Source organism: Schistocerca piceifrons, chromosome 9 (genome assembly GCF_021461385.2).
Source record: "Schistocerca piceifrons isolate TAMUIC-IGC-003096 chromosome 9, iqSchPice1.1, whole genome shotgun sequence".
NCBI classification, from domain to species: domain Eukaryota; kingdom Metazoa; phylum Arthropoda; class Insecta; order Orthoptera; family Acrididae; genus Schistocerca; species Schistocerca piceifrons.
In genome coordinates, this window is record NC_060146.1 from 82,251,992 (window position 1) to 82,269,544 (window position 17,553).

A 17,553-nucleotide genomic window follows, 5' to 3' on the forward strand; every position below is an offset into this window, starting at 1 on the left:
TGTAAATTAGCTCACATTTCCAGTGACGATGTCAAACGAAAATAAATAAATAAATAAAAGAAACGAGTTCATTGTAAGGGGGTTGGGGTAAGTTTCGATAACAAAATGGATCAAGTAAATATAGTTACTCGAATGTAAAATTTCCGAAGCATGCAATGGGGCAAAGCATCTTCTCATATTGATCTACGTTTGTTTCGACAGGATTCAGTAATACAGAACTATGATCTTCAGTTGTAGCTTTACGATAGTAAGAAAAATGTTTCATCTAAATAAAACTGCAGGATCCAAAACAATACCAAACATTTTGTCCAAAAATAAGAGATTTATAGTGATAAGCACGCCCAGGCGTTCTGCCTGCAACAGACCTGGCGTTCGCCGTGCCTGGTTGACGTGACGTCACCAACAAGCGCCGAGGCCTTCCTTTGAGTCGGTGTTGACGCTTGGGAGGGAGACAGCCTCAGTCTGGGCTACAAAGGCCACTTCAGTTACGGCGCACGCGCGCCTCCGAAATTTGGATATTATCCTTCCGTCGTCTCACGCCACAGGTTTATTCTCTCAGATTTTTGAAAACTTTTTTTCACTTATATTAGTAACACAAACTTTCCCATGTGAGTAATGAGACGAAAAACAATTTTGTACATGTTATACAAAAATAACGCGCGTTTACATTCCGATCTAAAGTTAATCCTATGTCATAGGAAGAAGGCCAGTCCGACAAAACTTTTGATTTTTCGGTGTTAAAACTTACACAAACGGAAATTTTACATTTTGTAACTACAAGATGAAGCTGTTTTTAGTATTCATGAACGGTTGTAACGAGGAAAAGGAATGAGGTTCAAAACGACGAGAGGACAATCAATACGGGAGGCCGCGCGCATGCGCTGTGGGCCAGTCAGTCTCCCGACCTGACAGAACACAAAAGAGTCCCGAAACAAACTGCTCGTCTCGACCTTCCCTACACCAACGTGGTGCGCTGTAAACGCTTGTCATTTACACCCGCTATATACTGCAAACGGAATTCCCTGTAACTCTCACTTATTGTACTCCCAAAACCGTTACAGCGCGTAAAGCGTGCAGAAAGATTAGAAGAAGGTCAGCGTTGCCGTAATATTGATGGTTTATTGATAGCAAAATCGATTTTCAATCACATAGTGATCATCTTCAGTGCTGGAAGTTAAAAATTTCACACAGCGATCAGTGAATAAAAAACAAAAGACAACAAATACATCAACTGTTGGAAAGAACATACCTGTGGTGTACAAATTAAACTCATAACCCCGGGTATCAAGTTATTATCAGTAGCCAAAGCTTATGAAACGATCACAATAACTGAAGCCGCTGTTTACATTCAGCTATACAGCAGACCTTGGTGTGAGAGGGTCTTTGAACGCCCTCCATGTGGCGTGTGTCACGTGAAGATTTAACAATACTTTATTTGGCAAGAGATTACCACAAAATACCAAAGTGCACTTGAAAATCATTAATTGAATATTTCAAATTTAAAATTGTACATTAAAAAACGCATAGCAAAAAAGAAAGGGGGAATGCACATCTTGCCAACATACACTGGCGTGTTATTTTCCAACAACTTAAAAAACATGTAAGAATAAAAATCAACAGGTAAAATTATATGGTGTCAGATTACAGGACTAGTAAAGAAGAAAATATACAAATAACATGACATCAAATATAATAGAATTTGTCATAGCACAGTAACCGCCATGTGGGGTAGGAAGTCAGAGATACAAAGTTCTTAACTTACGTAAAATATTACATTGAAACCAAGAAGTCAAATACATAAACAGTGGTAATTATACAATATATGTCACGATATAACAGGTCGAAATGCCATGAAACACATTTCGTGCTATAAAAATTTTTTAGGGTGCAGACTAACAATTTTTTATCGTATTTAACGACGTGATGATACACACATCTCATTCACCCCGTTGGGACATGTAAACATTTTATAAATATTTCTGAGGCTTAATTACAAAAATCATCGTAATTATGAAAGCAGAATGTTTCAAAAGCACATTGTGGATGCAGAGGTCGTTTAGTGCAGTCGTGAGTGAAAACTACTGTTACAAATTGCAAAGAATTAGCTATATGTTGGCTAGAGACAAGTGTACGAAATACGCTAGCTTAGTAGATACCTCCACTATCACACCTATTATTTATAGAAAAATTTCTCATATGATACAAACAGAACTTGGGTATAGGGAAACAGTGTTCTCCTTAAAGCGTAAAAGCTTTGTCCCAAAAAAATACATCGCACTCTACTTATACACTTTTGCACAAGCACTGGGTTAGGACCCATCATACACTTACACTTGATACAACAGAACTGAAAACTGTCAAGCAAACTGTTTTGGATACTCATATGAAGGAGATAATTTCATTACATTCCTTATAGCAGCAGTGGGACCCATCATAACATGAAACCTGATTTTGAAAATACCATATATCCAAAGTAGGCCATAGATCAAAAATCCAAGTTGTGGATAAGTAGTAATAGACATAGTACATCCAGAAAAAAACGTCATAAGGTAGGAAACGTAACAGTACAAATTATTCCCAAAATATACATCGTCACCCTTAAATAATTCCGTACTGGAGCGGGACTGACGGTTCAAATGTGGTACACTGGTGTATCGGACATTGGTTTAAGATAACTTTAAAACGTTTGAAAAAAAATCTTGCTTCGTATGCATTTTAGCTCCAAAAAACACGTTCTTCTTGGTTTTTATTCAAGCACGCCTCTTCGATTCTTTTTCGCTTGTCCAAATCGGTTCAAACTTTGGAGGGAGGTACACAAATGGTTAAAGTCAAAACGAAATTATTTTTGTGCAGTAACCTTTATCCCTTTTCGAGATACGATGGTTTAATGTCGAGCTGAATGTAGCACGTAAAATTCATTCTTGCGTGAACAGAATGCTCGGAAACGATTTAAAGTCAATCAGACAAATAAAATAGGTCTTCTTGCGATAAAATTGAAAACTCGCTTTCAAAAATTTAGCTTTATTCGGATTTTACGCGCAAAAAAAAAACACTTTTTGTGGTGTTTTCTTCTCGCGGGGCTCTTCCTTGTTTCAGACGTGTGTGAGTCGGTTCGAATTTTGTAAGAAGATAGTCAAATACATGTAAATAATCGTCGCGTATTGTTTTGTGAAAGCTTAATTCGCTGCGACGATATAAGCGAAGAAAACAGAAAAATTCTAAACTGGATGAGTTGTGACCCAAATCAACAGAAATCTACATCGACTGCCAAGCTTTCGCGGTCTAATGTCAAAATTATGGTAGAGTAAAAGTGGGGAACCAGAATCAAAGACCGAGCGTGGTGCTGCAGTGGTTAGCCACTGGACTCGCATTGGGGAGGACAACGGTCCAATCCCGCGTCCGGCCATCCTGATTTAGGTTTTCCGTGATTTCCCTAAACCGTTCCAGGCAAATGCCGGGATGGTTCCTTTGAAAGGGCACGGTCGAATTCCTTCCCCATCCTTCCCTAATCCAATGAGACCGATCACCTCGCTGTCCGGTCTCCTTCCCCAAACAACCCAACCCCCCCCCCCACCCCCCAATCAGAATCAAAAATGCTGCTATCAAAGCACGAAAACAGGCGAATATGTCCTGGGCAGAGTTAGGACTGTAAAAGAAGGGAACTAGCTTTTCGACTTATCTGCCAGTTTCAAAGACGTTTAAATCAAAACATCGGGACACATTCGCGCTTTTTCACCAGTTTACCCTTCTCCCTCGGCGCTGTGAGTTCTCCTAGACGCAAGGTGTTGGCGCACCTGCGCATTGCTATTTATAGGTCCAAGGTCCTGATCTTGTGTTCAAATGGTTCAAATGGGTCTGAACACTATGGGACTTAACATCTGAGGTAATCAGTCCCCTAGAATTTAGAACTACTTAAACCTAACTAACCTAAGGACATCACACACATCCATGCCCGAGGCAGGATTCGAACCTGCGACCGTAGCCGTCACGTGGTTCCAGACTGAAGCTCCTAGAACCGCACGGCCACAGCGGCCGGCACCTGTGTTCAAAATGCAGAAGATTCACCAGCCATAGGAAACAATATATTTTATCATATGGCTGAAGGCCATCTTGTAATATTTGAGAACGTATTTCTGGGCGGGGATAAAGTTTCTGGATATGAATTAGTTCCTGGAGGACGCTAAAAAAGTTTTTTGATTCCTGGTGTAGGGTGGGTGGGTGAGTGGAGGGTTATTTTTTTCCCCGAGGAAATGAAAGCCCACCCTGTTTTACATCTGTGGCGAGGGGGTGGAACAACAAATATACGCAAACGAATCTGCTTCTAAATACCCGTCTACAATAGGAAGTATCCCAGAGTGGGGATGAACGTTACGTCATGCTGCACGACATGACAAACGCCATGTCGGATGACATGGTCGTATGTGTCATGTTATACGACATTACGTCATTTATCATGCACCATGCTACGTTACTTGACACGATGCATCGTATTACACGACTTGGGTATTAATACGAACTATTAAAAAAGCACGGATATCTGAAAGTTTCAAAGACGTTTAACTCAAACTGTCGTGACATAAGTCGGACAGTTAGTTTCCTTGTTTTAGATCCCTAACTCGGTCCAGGACATACTCGCTATTATTGTGCATTTTCCGTTCCGATAACAATACGATCTTCCGATTTCGTCCCGTTAAGAACATTTTCAGTTGTGTGTGGTAAAAAGTGCTGATTTCGGCCACAGATGTGGTCCTGTGCTCGGTTCGTACTTTCTCCACTCAACGAGAGTGCGGACCTGTGTCGAATGCCTTCCTGAACTCAACGCAGACGGCACAATGCTCCGGATCTCACGGGGGAAGAGGCGGAACTGTTGTTTGGCGAGCGCTTTGTGCACTGAATCTTCGTTGAATTTTATAGAGATGTTCGTGTTCCGTAACTGATAGGCGTCACCAATGTTATTACACGCGTCTGTCCTACGACCTTTCTTGAAAACGGGAACGCCCTGAAATTTTCTCTATCAGTCGATTTGCTTCTTTCTCCAGCGATCTGCGTACGATAAACTGATATGGTAAGAAACTGACAGGAGAAAAGGAAGCCATTTCAAGTAACCTCTGCAGAACTTTGGAGTCGTCCAGTCCAGTACGACTTTAGTCAGTTTCGTATTTCGAGATCACTTACCTCAACAACTGCCATTTCGGAGTTGTGTGATTTTCGAAAGGAGGAGCCGTACTAACTTCTTTCGCTGTCCGTCATCTTGCGATGCTGATCCAGAGTGGTCAGGGAGCTGCTAGATACGTGGATTCGATCCCCTTAGTGACTTTATATAAGGCCAAAGATTACTGGAATTTTGTTGAGATAGGTTGGCAATAATATGTTAACGAAATCATTTACCACTTCTCACATTGCTATCCTCACAGTCACTTCGTAAGTGGGCTGATTAGGTTTTTATGTTGGTAACGCCACGTAGCGCTCTGTCTGAAAATCACTGACTCTGCTGTGTGCAGTCTATGGCTGGTTGGACTCATTGTTGGAATATTTGCTATTGTAGTGTTGGACAATTGGATGTGAACAGCGCGTAGCGTTGCGCAGTTGAAGGTCAGCCGCCAGCAGTGGTAGATGTGGGGAGAGAGATGGCAGAATTTTGAGGGCGGACGATCTGGACGTGTGTCCATCAGAAAGAGTAAATTTGTAATAGTGGATATCATGGACTGATATATATATATATATATATATATATATATATATATATATATATATATATTCATGAAAGGTATAGATTATTGTTAGTCAGGACCATTCTTTTGTAGGGATGATTGAAAGTGAGATTGCGTTGCGCTAAAAATATTGTGTGTCAGTTTAGTGGTGATCAGAATAAGTAAAGAGAGAAAAGTCTGAGTACGTTCAGGTTTGCTCATCTGTAAGAGGTTTATCAGCACAGTCATTTATAATTTTTCGAAGGGAACGTTTCAACTTTAGCTTCATTCACCTATTCTTAGTCGTCTATCACTTCGTTGAAATCTGCAATGAACCCATCTTTATCTTCGTGGCAACTTCCTAGTACGGCACTGAACCATGGCGGCTCCCTCCTACCCCTCACTACTTCCCTCAGCACGTAGTGGTCTATTGCGTATCGTACAGTTTTTATGAATTTTACCCATTCGTGCTCCACGTCTCTGACGTTAGGAATGAGTATTTGATGACATCTCAGACACCCTGGTACTTACTTCCTGTAACTGAATAAACAAAAACACGTTTTCCCACTTATCGTTTCAACATGCATAATGCCGGATGCTACCGCAGCTTTATCAACACCCGTGACCCCTGCCATAAGTCGTTCAAAAAGTTCCACTAATCTTCAGATAATAAGTTCAGAAGAATACAACGTGGATAACTTTGTCGGACATTTTCAACGGCACGGCTCTCCATTCTAACCCCCCCCCCCCCCCTCCTTATAAATCAGAATGGTCGTGCAACAGAACTGCGTCTTCTAGTTTTCTCTGGAACGGTATGACACATCGATTCCTGCACTGGATTGTGACACCCGGATATCCCTTGTGAAGCTTCTATGTCATGTCTGTCTGTAAAATCTGGGTCGTAATTTTCCTCTACACTTTCGTAACAGAAGCACCTCATAAGCTTTAGACTGCCATGAACGACAAGACTGTTTGGCAAGACAGAACAAGCTTCGTGCAAAATGTGGTGACGTATGCAACTTGTTGACTGTAGGCATCTTTCGTTCACTTTATTCACGCATTACGTGTAGCAGTACATTGTGCCTTCAATAAATGTGACAGGGAAGCTTTTCAGAGGGAAAGCGGGAGAGCAAAATATTTCGCGAGATATTCAAGGTTGTCTTTCACAAGCCGTATTCCCGTACATAACGGCGAGCGAAGTATTTTTACAGGAAAAAAGTACCGACTGTGTGAGAATCAACGGCTTCTTATGTCGGTCCACTACAGTCATGATATAGAAACCGAGGCTACGTGAATTACTGTCTCAACACATCCAGAGAACACACTGGAGTTCTTGAAAAGATGTGACATGCGTGGCAGTATTTATGAAATGTAATACTCAAATGTTAAATGATAAGTCTGCAGTTATTATAATTTGATACGGAACTTTAACACCGTATCTACAGGGTGTCCCATTTATCTTGACAGGCCTAAATAACTGTTTGTCCAGATGCAAATTAAAAAATGTTTCAAGCAAATGTTCTTAAGCTGTCAGGGGAACATCAATCAGCACGATTGCCTTCGTTGTTGCTTTGTTTTTTACAAAGATATGAACAGCGGTATGACTTTTTAAATAACCCCCTGTATTTTTTATTCGGTAGTTCATTTCCTCTCCTAAAGACCTATTCAGAAAATGTATCGCAGTGTGCCATTCACTGAAACTCAACGTCATTAATTACATAACATAACACTGACTTTGAGCCCGGGATCACAAACTCGTCCACTTGCTGCAGTCGTCAGAAAACAAATGAAAACCAAGTAAAAACATAACACAAAATTGCCCAGGAGTAGAACTTACAAAGGTGCTCAAGTGGTGACCCTGGACCTTGATACACTGGTGCACTCGTTGAATGAAAGAGTTACTTTCTGCTTCCAGTGTTGCCCGCTGAAGAGAATTAGAAGCAGGCACGATACTTTCTTCCATGTCCTCTGGAGTTGTTGGAATATCGCGATAGACAACGTCTTTAATGCATCCCCAAAGAAAAAAGTTCAGAGGATTTAAATCAAGAGACCTAGCAGGCCAAGTAACTGTTCCTCCTCGACCAATCCATCTGACAGGATGCCTTCGGTTCACGCAAGGCATTATGTGCTGGGCATCCGTCGTGTTGATACCACATAAGCATTCTGGTTTTTAGCGGCACTTCATCCACAAGAGCAGAAAGAATTCGTCTGAGGAAGTTGGCATACGCTGTGCTGTTTAGAGTACCACTGGTCAAATAAGGGCCAATATTTGCAGTACCAAGCATCCCACTCCAGACGTTAACTCCCCATTGACGCTGATGCTCCACCTGTCTAAACCATCGTGGGTTGTCGCTGGACCAATAATGCATGTTCCTTGTATTTACCTGTCCTTTGTTTGAGAAAGAACATTCATCGGTAATTAGAACATTGGAGAAGAAGTTCGGGTTGGCGAGGATTTGCTGCTGTGCCCACTGACAGAACTGTACACGAACGATTCTGGAAATAATTCCCATGCCATCCTTGATGAAGGTTAATATGGTAAGGATAAAACCGGTGACGTATAAGAATATGGTGTACACTGGTTCTAGGAATGCCAATCTCGTGTTCAAGCTGTCGTACGCTCACATGTGGATTCATAGCAACGGAAGCGAGAACAGTAACTTCGGCAGATTCGTCTGTGCGAGTGCTACGACGATTGTGTTGTCGTGGGTTGAAACTTTCCGTTTCCTAAAGCGTCGCAACAAGACGAGAAAACATCCATCGGGAAGATGGGTTCTTGTCAGGATATCACTCTCTGCACTGTTCCGCTGCCTGCGTAGCATTTCACCTACCTTCAACAACAACAACAACAATAAAAGAAACGTGAAGTCTATATAGTTTGTAGGAAGAACAGCCCTTACTGTATACCTACTGTAGACAACAGTATTTAAAACGACTAAACTACTACACTTAATGTACCCGTATATAAGAAAACAGTATTGCAATTACTGTTCTGCTAACCTACATTCCTCATAGATGAGTAAAAATTCCTACCTTCTCTTTGTTAGTGTTCATGATATTCACAAAACTTTTCAACTGACGATGGTTGACGGAATGACGGGTGTGCATTCTACTTACGTTTACATTGTCCTCTGTCAACTGACGCACGTGGATGTGATCCATTACCCCAAGTATCTGCTCTAAGCGCTGGGAGCGTCAACATCAATGTTGTGTTATGTAATTAATAACGTTGTGTTTCAGTGAATGGTACACTGCGATACATTTTTGAATAATTCTTTAGGAGAGGAAATAAATTACCGAATAAAAAATACAGGGTGCCAATTAAAAAAGTCATACCGCTGTTCGTATCTTTGTTAAAAACAAAGAAGCCAATCATGCTGATTGATGTCCCCCTGACGGCTAAAGGACATTTGCTTGAAACATTTTGTAATTTGCATCTGGACAAACAGTCATTCAGTGTGGTCAAGATAAATGGGACACCCTGTATAGCATTTATCAAGTAAAGTACATACGTCGCACAGGAGTAAACGAATCTATTATGAAGTCACCTGAGTTGAATGTCTTGTGTGGTAATCCACGATGTTAAACTGCCTGCAGTTAGTTTGAAGCTACAAAATCTGTCCTGGAAGTTTGTATAAAGCAGCTGAACTTTGCAGAAGAAACCTTTAAATGCGAACATTTTTAGGTTAGGCTTTACCGTGACTGTTACTGACATTAAATGAAACAAAAAGTTCACTGTTACCAGTCACCGTTTTATTTATTTCCAAGACGCGTTTCGAAGGTTTAAACCTCCATGATCGGGTGGATTTACATTAGTAAGTATTACATTTGTGTGTGTGTTGTGTTACGATTTTTGGAGGATTGTGTGTGTTGTGTTACGATTTTTGTTCCTCCAAAAATCGTAACACAACACACACACAAATGTAATACTTACTAATGTAAATCCACCCGATGATGGAGGTTTAAACCTTCGAAACGCGTCGTGGAAATAAATAAAACGGTGACTGGTAACAGTGAACTTTTTGTTTCATTTAAGAAGAAACCTTTTTGTATGTTGGCATCGCGTTTTGTGCCATTACACTTTAAGAAATGGTAGCGAGAAGCGGGAGTTCTAGATGTGGCTTTTTTTTTCACCTACGTTTAAACACAAAACCTGCTAAATGTGGTCGGCCGGAGTGGCCGTGCGGTTCTAGGCGCTACAGTCTGGAACCGAGCGACCGCTAAGGTCGCAGGTTCGAATCCTGTCTCCGGCATGGATGTGTCTGATGTCCTTAGGTTAGTTAGGTTTAATTAGTTCTAAGTTCTAGGCGACTGATGACCTCAGAAGTTAAGCCGTATGGTGCTCAGAGCCATTTGAACCATTTTGCTAAATGTGGCACAAAAGTTCATGGATTGATACCAGATGAACAAACATTCAACCGAACCATTCCAATGTCTAGAATGGCCACCTCTTATGAACTAATCCGGTTACCTACTTATGACCTATCAGCTTTTCCCTACTGTTTAGCCGGCCGAAGTGGCCGTGCGGTTAAAGGCGCTGCAGTCTGGAACCGCAAGACCGCTACGGTCGCAGGTTCGAATCCTGCCTCGGGCATGGATGTTTGTGATGTCCTTAGGTTAGTTAGGTTTAACTAATTCTAAGTTCGAGGGGACTAATGACCTCAGCAGTTTAGTCCCATAGTGCTCAGAGCCATTTGAACCTACTGTTTATATCCATCTAAATTCAGTCAATATGAGGGAAGCTCATATTTCGTTCAACATGCTCGTAATTCTGGATCTGAACGCCAAATTTTGAACATGTTGTTAAATTCAAATTACAATCAAGATGACACAGAAAGAGTTCTCCCACTTTCATCATGTTACGCACGTTCTTTCTACGAGTGTAATGAATGCAAAAAGGAGGCTCATTTTACGACAGGGCATCATCACCTCAAGCTACAACGTAACTGACACATTGCTGTGCGATCACAACGCACACTTACACTCATAACCTACGTGCAGCTGCGCGGTGCACGACCGGGGGTACTCAGTTACAATGCAGTCTAACTTGTTCCCCACGGCATTCGCTTACTGGGTGACGGAAAAGTGTCTGTCTGCATATGTCTACCGTATACGCGCGCTAACGCCTCTCACCTTACCCTCGAAACCCGTATGTACAAATGTGTGTGAAATCTTATCGGACTTAACTGCTAAGGTCATCAGTCCCTAAGCTTACACACTAATTAACCTAAATTATCCTAAGGACAAACACACACACCTATGCCCGATGGAGGACTCGAACCTCCGCCGGGACCAGCCGCACAGTCCATGACTGCAGCGCCTGAGACCGCTCAGCTAATCCCGCGCGGCTCGAAACCCGTGGGCTAGCTGGGTGGCAGCGCGGTCTCTGTGGAGTACCGGTTATCTGAATTTAGCGGATAGGGTCGTCTTTATTCCAGGGATTGCCATCTATGCTCCTCGACTGTTCCTGCTATACTTTCGTATGGGCCATACGGACTCGCAGCTCGCCTCCGAATTTGTCCACCGTCTGTCGTCATGCGTAAGTGAAAACGAACTCAAGTATTTCGTAGTAACCAGACTCTTTAGAGATACACCGCCTTTTCCTAGAAGCGTTACAACAAACCGCGCGGGGTAGCCGCGCGGTCTAGGGCGCCTTGTCAAGGTTTGAGCGGTTCCCCCGTCGGAGGTTCGAGTCTTCCCTCGGGCATGGCTGTGTGTGTGTGTGTGTGTGTGTGTGTGTGTGTGTGTGTGTGTTGTCCTTAGCGTAAGTTAGTTTAAGTATTGTTGTAAGCCTAGGGACCGATGACCTCAGCAGTTTGGTCCCACCTCCCTACAACAAAACCGAGTCTTTCACTTGCCTTCCCTAATGCAGATTCTGTTGCACCGGCCCCTTTCACACCGGTTCTGAATAGAAGCACTCAGTACTTGCGCAATGTGACCTGCTAAAAGTTACCGACTGAAGGGGTACTATCGGGCTCCTTCTCTTTGTCAGAGGTGATCCACATTTAAGTACATCTCCAGCTACATCTACATCCGCACGGATACTCTGCAGATCATATTTAAGTGCCTAGCAGTGGGTTCTTGGAACCATCATCACAATAATTCTCTTTTGTTCCACTGTCGTACAGCGCTCGGAAAAAACGAACACCTATATCTTTCGGTGTGAGCTGTGATTTCCCTTATTTTATTATGATGATCGTTTCTCCCTATGCAGGTCAGCGTCAACAAAATTTTAGTACATCTGGTACATTTTCTGTGCGTCCTTCCAATAAAACGCAGTCCTTAGTTAGCATTCCCCACAACATTTCTTATGCGTTCCGTCCGATTTAAGTTTTTTGTATCCCTAGATATTTAGTTGAATTTGCGGCGTTCAGATTTGACTGATTTATCGTGTAATCGAAGTTTAACAGATTCCTTTTAGCACTCATGTGGATGACCTCACACTTTTCGTTATTTGGGGTCAATTGTCAATTTCTGCACCATGCAGATATCTTTCCTAAATCTTTTGTATTTTGTTTTGATCTTCTGATATTTACTTTTTTTTTAGTTTCGGAAACCAGGTCACAATATTTCACCCCAGTATAGGACCACGTCCAAGGCTTCTTTCTTGCCCAGCCATAGATCGTCGGGGTTGCGCCTATAAGGCTAGTTTTGGCAGGCGAGCAGACGTCCCACTCCGTGTCCTGCGCACGGCCTCTTTTTTTTTTTTTTTTTTTTTTTGGTCATCAGTCTACTGACTGGTTTGATGCGGCCCGCCACGAATTCCTTTCCTGTGCTAACCTCTTCATCTCAGAGTAGCACTTGCAACCTACGTCCTCAATTATTTGCTTGACGTATTCCAATCTCTGTCTTCCTCTACAGTTTTTGCCCTCTACAGCTCCCTCTAGTACCATGGAAGTCATTCCCTCATGTCTTAGCAGATGTCCTATCATCCTGTCCCTTCTCCTTATCAGTGTTTTCCACATATTCCTTTCCGATTCTGCGTAGAACCTCCTCATTCCTTACCTTATCAGTCCACCTAATTTTCAACATTCGTCTATAACACCACATCTCAAATGCTTCGATTCTCTTCTGTTCCGGTTTTCCCACAGTCCATGTTTCACTAACATACAATGCTGTACTCCAGACGTACATCCTCAGAAATTTCTTCCTCAAATTAAGGCCGGTATTTGATATTAGTAGACTTCTCTTGGCCAGAAATGCCTTTTTTGCCATAGCGAGTCTGCTTTTGATGTCCTCAGTCGAACTTATCATCCGTGGTTCCAAGACCGCACCTAATCATGTTTGTCTTCACCTGCGCCACCGCTGTCCTTATTCGGTTCAGTGTCCTCCACGTCTTGCACTTTGCGCTGAATCCACTGGGCACTTTCTGTGTATGTGGGTAATCAGATGATGGTTCTTCTATTATCGTGGTCAGGAACCTTTTATAGGATTTCAGTCGCCCGGGATTACACTCAGTGCCCAAAAGGGGATGCCGATCGTCAATAGCTTGCCTGAGCCTCTCTGTGAATTCATGTGATGTTCTCCGAGAGTTGGAATTCGCAAACCTGGCAGCTCTATAGAGTTTTGGTAAGGAAGCAGGTTTAATGCATCCCGTTGGTAATCGACATGTTTCATTAAGACTTATGTCGACTCCTTTGCATGGGTTGATTCGCACCATACTGAGAAGGCATATTCGGCTGTAGAGAAGCACAAGACTTGTGTGGTGGTTCTTAATATGGAAGGTCTAGCACCCCATTTGCTGTTAGCTGGTTTCCGCAGAATGTTATTTCTGGCAGTTAGCTTTCGCCGTGTCTTTTCGCAATGGTGTCCGTATGTCAGAGATCTGTCGAGCACCTCACCCAGCTAAGTTGGTGTCCTCCAGTATGGTATTTTTCCAAGAGACATTAAGTTTGCGGTTAGCTTGCCAGGATCGAAGGTGGAAGGCGCTGACGTGTTTTGGGAGCGTTTTGGCTTAAGAAAGTTGTTTTTATAATAATCTGACGTTTCCCTAAGAGCTTTCTCCAGCTTCTGTTCAACATTCTCAAAGGTCCTCCCCTGTGCTGTGATTGCCAGTTCACCCGCATACAGAAAATGTTTTGTGTGCTTAGGCATCGGTTGGTCGTTGGTCTATAGATTAAATAGGGAGGGTGCCAAAACGATTCCTTGGGCCAGGCCATTTTTCTGGTTTCACCATCTGCTCTTTTGCCCATTGAAGACAACATAAAATTGTCTATTTTGTAATAGGGACTCGATAACCTTAACAAATCGACAGTCTCTCACTTCATTATATAGCTTATGGAGCAGCAGACTGTGGTTGTTGTATGATACGCAGAGCTAAGGTCGACCAAGGCTAGCGTTGTTATCTTTTTATTTTCGTATCCCTCCTCTATGTGTTCTGTTAAGCACAGAATTTTGCTAGCACATGATTTTCCAGGTCTAAAACCAGCTTGTTGAGGAATAAGTTTCATCTCAGTAGAGTCTGTCATACGATTTAGAGTAAGTCTCTCATACAGTTTGTAAAGATGACACAGGAGAGATAATGGGCGATAGCTCTTTGGTGAATCAGGTGCCTTCCCGGGTTTCGAGAGTGCCACTATCCTCGCCTACCTCCACATCTTGGGGATCTTACATGTTTCCCGACATTGATTGAAGAGTCGCTGGATGCAGCTCTTTGTGCCCGGTCCAAACCGTTTGATCTGCTTCGCGCGCATGTCATCCGCCCCGGCTGCTTTGCCGCTTTTCATATTGCTGAGACCGTTGTTGAATTCCTTCACTGTAAAAGGTGTTAAAATCCTATTAGTTTCTGGTTCTAATGTCCTGTTAATATTTACTTTCTGTTGTTTTGTATTAGCCTTTCCATTCAGGAGAAGTTGATGAGCCACTCGATTAGGTGTTACCGCTGCAGACTGTTGGGACCATTTGGGTCTCCGTCAAGTTTTTTTTAATAAGATTCCAGGCTATTTTGCTGCTATGTGTCATATCCATCCTCTCCAGGGTCTCATCCATCTATTTTGCCGAGCTTCACTTAGCATTTCCATCAAAGCCGTATCACATGTTATTGTTTCTTGACTAAAGGGGTCCTTTTGGTATAGTTCCTCGCACTGGGCTAGGAGATGCCTGGAATCCTGTGAGAGACCTGGGACACACTGCTCTCGGCAGCCTCGTGGTATATGTTGTCTGGAGATTTTCTATAGCATTCGCACAAATGCCTGATAGTTCTCTGGGGTTGGGGCGAGGGTTACTAAGGCTTTACCCACTTTCCCTGCGAAAGTTTCCCAATTGGCCTTTTTAAAATTAAATTTTCTGCGAAACGGTACTGTAATGGTCTTGACTGCTGTATACACCTGTATCTCTACTGGTCTATGCTGTGTTCGAGGTGTAGGTTGATATACTACTTTACTACCGCAGTGTTTTAAGTTTGAGCTGATAATGCAGTTGTCGGGGTATATCCACGTTTCCATATTTTACTTGTAAAGTAGGGGGGGGGGGGGAGTTTTGGATCGTGGAGGATACTGAGGTTTCTTGTTTCTGTCCATTCCTCCAACAGGTGTTTTCGTCTATTTCACTATATCCATAAGTGCTGCCAGTAGCAGTTATGATTTTGGTGTTTTAGTTTGCGAAGTTTATTGAGGGCGTGAAAGCAAACATTTTTCCTGGAGGTTTATCCACGGATATTACCGTAAAGTTTCCAATTTCAGCTGTTAGTATTTTGATATCATTGGCTGTAGACTTTCCGACAGAATTCACCATCATCTCAGCTCTGACGAACGCGGCACTGCCGTGATGAGGATGTGGTGCTTCCACAGCTAGTGGCATTCCTTGTATTTCAGATGTTCTTGCTTCTGCGGCTCTGTGCTTTCCTCGGATGCATAACACATCCCATTTATGAGTCTGGCAGAGTTCCAATAAGATGTCTTGTTTGTTGTTTGTAATACCCTCGACGTTTAGGCTTACAATAGTCAGGATTGGCTCTGAGAAGTGCCTATTTGTCACCTTCTTCCAAGTTGCCGGTGACGGAAGGATTGGCCGTCATCGTTATTCATAACATTTCGAGGGGACGCCGGCATGCTATAATCTGATGCTGCTGCTGTAGCGTGCTCTCGCGAAGGCTCCTTCCTTGTCCCCCTGATCTTCTGACGACTTTACTAGTCGATAAACGACAGCATAATCTGCATACGACGTAACACGGCTGCTCAGATTGGTCCCAAATCGTTTATATAGATAAGGAAGAGGACAGGGCCTATAACACTACCTCGGGGATCACCGGAAATCACTTGCAGCCTTTTTAATAGATGACTTTCCGTCAGTTACTACGAACTGTGACTACTCTGACAGTAAATCACGAATGCAGTGACATAACTGAGGCGCTATTTCATAGCCACTTAATTTCACTACAACCTGCTCGCGCGGTACAGTGTCAAAAGCTATCTGGAAATCTAGAAATACGGAAACAATTTGTAATCCCTTGTCAATAGCTCTCAACACTACGTGTGAGTAAATAGCTAGTTGTGATTCACAACTAGCGATGTCTTCTCAGGCCGTGTTGGCTGTGTGTCAATAGACCGTTCTATTCGAGGAAATGCATAATGTTCGAATACAATATGTGTTCCAAAAGTCCTGTTGCATATCGACCTTGATGATGTGCTCGCATTTATTACAGCGAGTAAAAATATTCTCCAATCTTTGTGAATTTCCTTACGATCGTTCAGTGACGATACTTTCCCGTAGCCAATAACACCGTCAGTCTCTGATATTATACTGTATGTTGCTCAAACTATCCGAGAAATCGTATACGTATATTCAGAACGTTAGCGCCCGCGTTAACCTCTATTTGGACGTACCCAATGTACTCATAGAGCCAGTCAGACGTTTGCGAAGACACTCCGCGCGGTCGTTTCTCAAGTCCAGGAAGGCGGGCACTCACTAATCGTCCACCTGCACCTGTTGTCTGCAACAAGGCACGCGCTCACGGGGTTGCGAATACTTGACACGTAACGCAACGTTCTGTCGTGGGAAGTTCCTTATCGGCTGTTCTCGGAAGTAGCTGCGCGCTGCCAACTTTACGCCTCGCTCGTTCGCTCATTTTCCCCCAGCATTCGCAGAACGGAAGTCGGGTGCGGCTGGATCTGCGGCCTCCCCCGTTGTGGAGCAGGCGTAGCAGGGACGAGACGTGCCACAGCAGTGGAGTAGTACTGTGTGTTCCAGCGGCAGAGCGGGCCGGCCGTGCGTGTACGCTGCAGGTAGGGGCGCGGTATGCCTTCCTCGTTGCTAAGCCCACGCTTTTCACGTGACAAAGAAATATGATCGAATATTTTTTGACAAAGATCTTTGACTTGGCGCTTAAAAGGGGTATTACACTGCCGTCATATTTTTCGTCAAATTTCAAGATGGCGGACGACAACTTGTTGTAGTCTGTCTGTAAACTGAAGAGCGAGCAGCGCTTTTGGTGGGGGAAGTGGCCTTTCCCGGAAGAACCTTGCCACTGGCCTACAGCGCAACCCAAAATCAGTTGCCCGTTACCTATCTAGCAGTGTAGTTCGGCGTGCAGTGATATACGTCGCTTCTGATCGTGGGATCGTAGTTGCCAATCTCAGTCAGTTAACTTTGTGTACTCACTGATATACTTCAGTATCCGGAAGTGATGGATAATCGCCCTGCATTGCATGAAAATGTGCAGAATACGAAGGAGATATCTGCGCAGAACGAGTGTTCGATCGTCTCTAACGTTATTACAGCTTGCGTTAAGGAGGCGGCACAAAAAGAACTGTTGGCTAATATTACCAGTTACCAGTTACCAGTCCCAATCAAAGGGCTTGCATGTTTATGCAAACGTCAGCCTCGCCACAATAGGACGCATAAGGAAGGAACGCGAAAACAAGGC

At 43.2% G+C, this 17,553-nt stretch overlaps 1 protein-coding gene across 1 annotated transcript in view; it reads left to right on the plus strand.

Annotated features, from left to right (window-relative positions):
- Nucleotides 1-16,782: 16,782 nt before the first annotated feature.
- Nucleotides 16,783-17,553, plus strand: part of LOC124717283 (CARD- and ANK-domain containing inflammasome adapter protein-like) — a 68,509-nt gene continuing 67,738 nt past the window's right edge. The window contains exon 1 of the mRNA XM_047244098.1: nt 16,783-16,912. The gene's annotated coding sequence lies outside the window, so the exon portion shown is untranslated. The remainder of the gene's footprint in view (nt 16,913-17,553) is intronic.